This window comes from Somniosus microcephalus, chromosome 13 (genome assembly GCF_052327205.1).
Source record: "Somniosus microcephalus isolate GS21.2 chromosome 13, FLI_Smic_1.0, whole genome shotgun sequence".
NCBI lineage: Eukaryota > Metazoa > Chordata > Chondrichthyes > Squaliformes > Somniosidae > Somniosus > Somniosus microcephalus.
In genome coordinates this window covers 101686479-101692868 of record NC_140999.1, presented here as the reverse complement: position 1 = coordinate 101692868, position 6390 = coordinate 101686479, and positions in this window count along the sequence as shown.

Here is a 6390-nt window from a genome sequence, read left to right as displayed (position 1 = left end):
TGAGAGAAGTGGCGGTAGGGATTGTGGATGCATTGGTGATCATTTTCCAGAACTCCCTGGACTCAGGAAAGGTCCCGGCAGATTGGAAAACTGCTAATGTAACACCCTTATTTAAGAAGGGAAGTAGGCAAAAAGCTGGAAACTATAGACCAGTTAGCCTAACATCTGTGGTTGGCAAAATGTTGGAGTCCATTATTAAGGAAACAGTAACAGAGCATTTGGATAAACATAATTTAATAGGACAGAGTCAGCATGGTTTTACGAAGGGGAAGTCATGTTTGACAAATTTGCTCGAATTCTTTGAGGATGTAACATACAGGGTGGATAAAGGGGAACCAGTGGACGTAGTGTATTTGGACATCCAAAAGGCATTTGACAAGATTCCACACAAAAGATTACTGACCAAGATAAAAAATCACGGGATTGGGGGTAATATACTGGCATGGGTGGAAGATTGGCTATCTAACAGAAAACAAAGAGTTGGGATAAATGGTTCGTTCTCGGGCTGGCAATCAGTAACTAGTGGTGTTCCACAGGGGTCAGTGCTGGGACCCCAACTCTTTACAATCTATATTAACGATTTGGAGGAAGGGACCGAGTGCAACATATCCAACTTTGCCGATGATACAAAGATGGGAGGGAAAGCAGTGAGTGAGGAGGACATAAAAAACCTGCAAGGGGACATAGACAGGCTAAATGAGTGGGCAGAGATTTGGCAGATGCAATATAATGTTGGAAAGTGTGAGGTTATGCACTTTGGCAGGAAAAATCAAAGAGCAAGTTATTATCTAAATGGAGAGAAACTGCAAAGTGCTACAGTACAAAGGGATCTGGGGGTCCTGGTGCATGAAACACAAAAAGTTAGAATGCAGGTGCAGCAGGTGATCAGGAAGGCCAATGGAATCTTGGCTTTTATTGCAAGGGGGATGGAGTATAAAAACAGGGAAGTCTTGCTGCAGTTACACAGGGTATTGGTGAGGCCACACCTGGAATACTGCGTGCAGTTTTGGTTTCCATATTTAAGAAAAGATATACTTGCTCTCGAGGCGGTTCAGGGAAGGTTCACTCAGTTGATTCCAGAGATGAGGGGGTTGACGTATGAGGAAAGGTTGAGTAGGTTGGGACTCTACTCATTGGAGTTCAGAAGAATGAGAGGCGATCTTATCGAAACATATAAGATTGTGAGGGGGCTTGATCGGGTGGGATGCGGTGAGGATGTTTCCACTGATGGGTGAGACTAGAACTAGGGGGCATAATCTTAGAATAAGGGGCTGCCCTTTCAAAACTGAGATGAGGAGAAACTTCTTCACTCAGAGGGTAGTAAATCTATGGAATTTGTTACCCCAGAGAGCTGTGGAAGCTGCAACATTAAATAAATTTAAAATGGAGATAGACATTTTCCTAGCAGATAAGGGAATTAGGGGTTACGGGGAGAGGGCAGGGAAGTGGACGTGAGTCTAGATTCAGATCAGCCATGATCCTATTGAATGGCGGAGCAGGCCTGAGGGGCCGTATGGCCTACTCCTGCTCCTATTTATTATGTTCTTATGTTCTTATGGAAAAGTAAGTATGAAGTTTCCATCACCCTCAATCTGATCCCCATTGCCTTTCCTCACCAGCACTCAGCTTTAACAATCTCTTCCTCTACATCCCACTTGACACTCACATCGATGCACCCTTAGTCATTCCCTCTCTCTCTGTGCTCACATTCACCTAACTATTCGACCATACAGCCCTCACACTCCCTCTCACTCTGATGCTTTGAACACAACTGACAACACACAGGGAGGGCCCTTGGTCTTGCAACCTCACTCCATCTTTGTCTCCTTCTAAGTATCTATGCTATGCAATCTCTACACTCACTCCTTCATTCTCACTCAACCTCCAATTGTCTCCCTTACTGCAGGAGAAGAGAGCTCACAACAGGAAAGAGCGAGCCAGGACAGGAGGGGGGCCACACACATTAGCCCAGCTCACCCCCTGGGAGGAAGCCGTCCTGGAGATTGTCGGGGCTGATACAAATGTGGAAGTTGGGGAAGGACAGACTGGTGCATCTCCGCAAGCTGGTGACAGAATAGTTTTCCATCTCTCTCATTGACATAGCATGAGTCGCTGATAATGATTCTGAAGCTACATCATATGGACTTATGATCATCTGCAAAATGCAATGTGTATGTAACCTTGGCATTACATCTCTAACTTTTTCCTTGACTCCCCCACAGGACCATCGAGAGCCCCCATCCCCACTGTGCAGGAGGAAGAGCCGGAGATTCCAGACTCTTCAGAGGAATCTGCAACCTCTGAGGGCGCAGGGTCAGCAGAACTAAGCGCACCCAGCACCAGCGCAGACACTCACACCTTGGGGGGACCTTCGGGACATAGAGTAGTGTTGTCACCTGGTGTATCATAGCTCACAAGTGAGCATCAGCAGATTGTGGAGACAGGGACAGCAGTGGAGAGTCCTCGTTGGAGGGCACAGGACTCTGCCAGCTTGGCTCAACTGCATGTCGACCCTTTGCCTCTGGGTCCATCCATAAGATCAGAGGTGATGGAACTCCATGCACAGATGCAGGAGTCTCTGGCAAGTTTTGTCTCCAGGGTCACTGCGAGTGTGGAGCGAATGGAAGAGTCCATAGCGAACATGAGCAGAGCCTTTGTGGAGTCAATGGCGCATGAACGCATCAACACGGAAAGGATGGCTACCTACGTGGAAATGATTGCTGCCTCCGTGGTAATGCTGGCTACGGTAGAGGAGAGGAGGGCTACGGCCATGGAGGAGGTTAGTCGCCAGGGTATGGAAAACATGGTGAGTGTTCAGAATAGAATGACATCTCTTGAGGAGCGATGGGCATCTATTGAACAGAGAACCCAGACCTTCATGGAAGTCCTTCTGAGTAGGACTGCCATTGCAGATACGGGTCCCCATGGCCCCCCTGATGTGCAGCAAGGTGCTCTCAAACCACTTGCAGGTGCGGAGGGGGAGCTGACCCATGAGAGGGAGGTTGGTGTGAGGAAGTGTACTTTTATATTACAAAATGGCTTCACAAGGTACAGAATAGAAAACACAAAATGGCTTCCATAGATTAATAATTGCTAGTTCTGCTGAAAAAGCAGAACTCTCCAAATTAACAGATGACCTCATCTGTTAATTAGAACAAAGACCTTCAGAGGTACATACTCTAAGCCTCCCTATCTCTTTCTCATAGCTAGATGAAGAGAGTCCTTGAGCCATGAATAAACCCGGATAGGGAGTCAAAGAAGAACAGAACTTATAGATTAGATAACCCTATCTATAGGCATTCCTTTTTGTTCCAGTCCTTTTTATCCTTGATTACAGTTTTACTAACACTATATTTTTCTTGTTACTAATTATGATCTCAGACTTCGATCATGTGATTCTGAACGCTTGCTTTAACTATAAATATGTTACCTTTTGCCTATGATCTTAGAAATGGTCAGCGTAGCCATTGTCTACATGTCCGCTTCCCTTGTATACAAGAAATAATAAAGTCTTCCTTTGACGATACTTTGTGTTTAAAGAATCTTACTCTGGAGTCGAGACTTCGACAGTATTACTTGGAGGTTCCACTGAGATCGCTTGCTGCCTTTCGGTAAGTCATGGACAAAGACATCGTGAATTTCTAGTGACAGATCCTGAATGGCCACATTGATGTTTTATCACATAATAAGGATTTCTCATTAGATACTGAATTGGTGTAGTCTGTTTCTTCCGACGGGAGTACTGCGATCAAGTTAAGACTCGTGTTTTAGATTTGAGTTGAATCCTATAACTTTTGCTTCTTTTATTTTAACGTTAAAAGGAGGAGGATACTGACGGCTCGGGTCTCAAAACTATCGGGCAAAGGAGACAAGGGAAAAGTCGGCAGGGTTGCATCCCGGACTAATAAAGGTACCAGGTTGTGAAAGAGAGCGCTAAACATTAAAACTGCAGTATCAAGGGTGGGTCCCTTGAGCCGGGGTTAGAGTCCCGCAGCAGAAAGTATCGTTTGAGGATTGTCACTCTGTTTTAAAGACCTGTATTACCAGGCTCAGGATTATTCTCCGTTGAGATACCTTCTACGAGGGTTCAAGCCCCTCGCATTAAAGCATAAGGATTTTATATGAACATAGAAGTTAAGAATTATCGCAACCATTGTTTTCCGTTTTGTTTGTTGATTGTTGACAACATTAAGACAGAAGACTTTCACATAAAGTATAAGTTAAATGTTAAGGACTCAGCTTGTAGTGGCGTACAACGCAAACTGAGAATTGACTATTTGTTTAGTTTAGAGTATAAGATCAATGTCTGAGCATTTTGTCTGTTTGCCTGTTTGGGGCTGTTGCATTACTTGTCATTTCTTTGATTGTTGTTATTACTTTTTATTGTTCATCACTTATGGTCCTTTGGACAGTCAGTAATAGTTGTAAGGGGGTAGAGGGCAAAACTTGCGATCTAGAAGAAGAGTGCCTAGTATAAAATAAGAACTAAAACTTTACTAAGATGGGAGCTTCACAGAGTAAGATCCCAGAAAAAGGGACTCCCGCTTTCGAATGTCCACAAATGATTTATCTAAATGGTCTAAATGGACCAAGAAAGACAAACACCCGTTCCTCATAGATGGAACATTTAATCTAGACAGAATCACGTGTCTAGAAAACTGTCTTACAGACAGAGACCCACATAGAAAGGGTAAAAAGTCAGTAAATTGGTCTGCCTTTTCAGACTGGAAAAAAGAAGCAGAAAAGCGTAAGGACCGCAGTATACAAGCCAATACATCTGATACCAGAAATAAGAGAAAAGACCTAGTAAGTAAAAAGACGAAACAAGATGAAATACTGACCCAAATGGCTTCAATACAATTAGCATCCCTGAAGCCTACCGCTCCTCGCTCTATTTACCCACCTTTATCCACGTCTCACTCAAGTGACGATGATGATGCAGGATGGTACAGAAGACCGCCTCCTGCATACGTAGCCCCCCCAATTGAGAATCAGGAGCCAGACCAAGCTAACGGGGCCGCAGGGAATAATCCCGACCCAGAGCACACCACCGATAAAGACGGTCCAGGCCCTTGTACCAGATCCCAGTCAAGACAGGCCCAAGAAATTTCTATGAACCCACTCAGACGTTTCCCCAATGTCCACAACCAAAACGGAGATCCAGTTGTCGTTCATCACCCATGGACAGCTTCCGAACTATGAACAATAGTCCATGAGTTACCGGACCCTTCAGATGATTTAGAAAAAGCAATTAATGAGCTCAAAAGCATCATTATTTGCCATCAGCCCACTATTGTGGACGTCGACCAGCTACTCAGAGCTTGGTTAAAAGATTCCAAATACCACCTTTTAACAGATGGTCCAGGTAGTTTCAACCATATTAACGACCATAGAATAAATCAGCACTGGAATCCTGAAACATTACCAAACGATGCATTCTGGACCAACTTATAAAGAACAATGCATGCTAAATTCCCAAAAAGAACTAATTGGACAAAAATAATTGAGACCACTCAGAAAAAGGACGAAGACGTTGAGGATTATATAGAAAGAATAGAAGCAATTATGGGGCAACATTCTGGAATGACCAAGGAAAATTACCAGATCCCTTTAATTAATGCCCTTGTAAATGGTCTCAGAACAGAACTTAAAGAACCATTGACTTTAGTCTGCCTAGATTGGAGACATAAAACAACTCCTGAATTAACAGAAATTCTGAAAGGAATTCAGGAGAGACATAGAGACCAAAAGAGTAAGGTTTCCCTCTTAATGGAGCAGACAGCTCCCGCAGCTCCGACTGCCCAGACTACCATTTATTATCAGGGCCACTACAGAGGACGAGGCAGAGGGTATAACAAAGGCGGATTTAGAGGAAATAGTACAGGAGGGACTGGCAGAGGCCAGTGGAACGGAAGAGGCGCAAACTCTCCATGTTTTAACTGTGGTCAGATCGGACACTGGAAGTCCGACTGCCCATTCCCCAAGCAGCAGAATCAAGGATGGGGAGGTGCCCCAAACAATGTAAATACCCAAGCCCAGGTTTACACTCGTCCGCAGGCAGGTTTTACAACAGGGAATCCTTGGGGAGGTCAAAATACGGAAGGACGATTTGGATCCCCAGGGCAAAATTATTCAGCATGACGCGGAGAAACAGCCCCAAACGTTACCCACATTCTTCAATTACCTTCAGTATCACTAAATTCTAGCGATGAGCCATATTTATCCATAGAAATGCAGGGCAATAGAGTCCCTTTTCTCATTGACACAGGAGCCACAACCTCACTATTAACAAAGCAATACGCTAGAGGAACTCCATGTACTGAAAAGAGTGTTACATGTGTCGGACTATCCAGCATTCCACAGACTATGACATGGTCAGAACCATTAGAA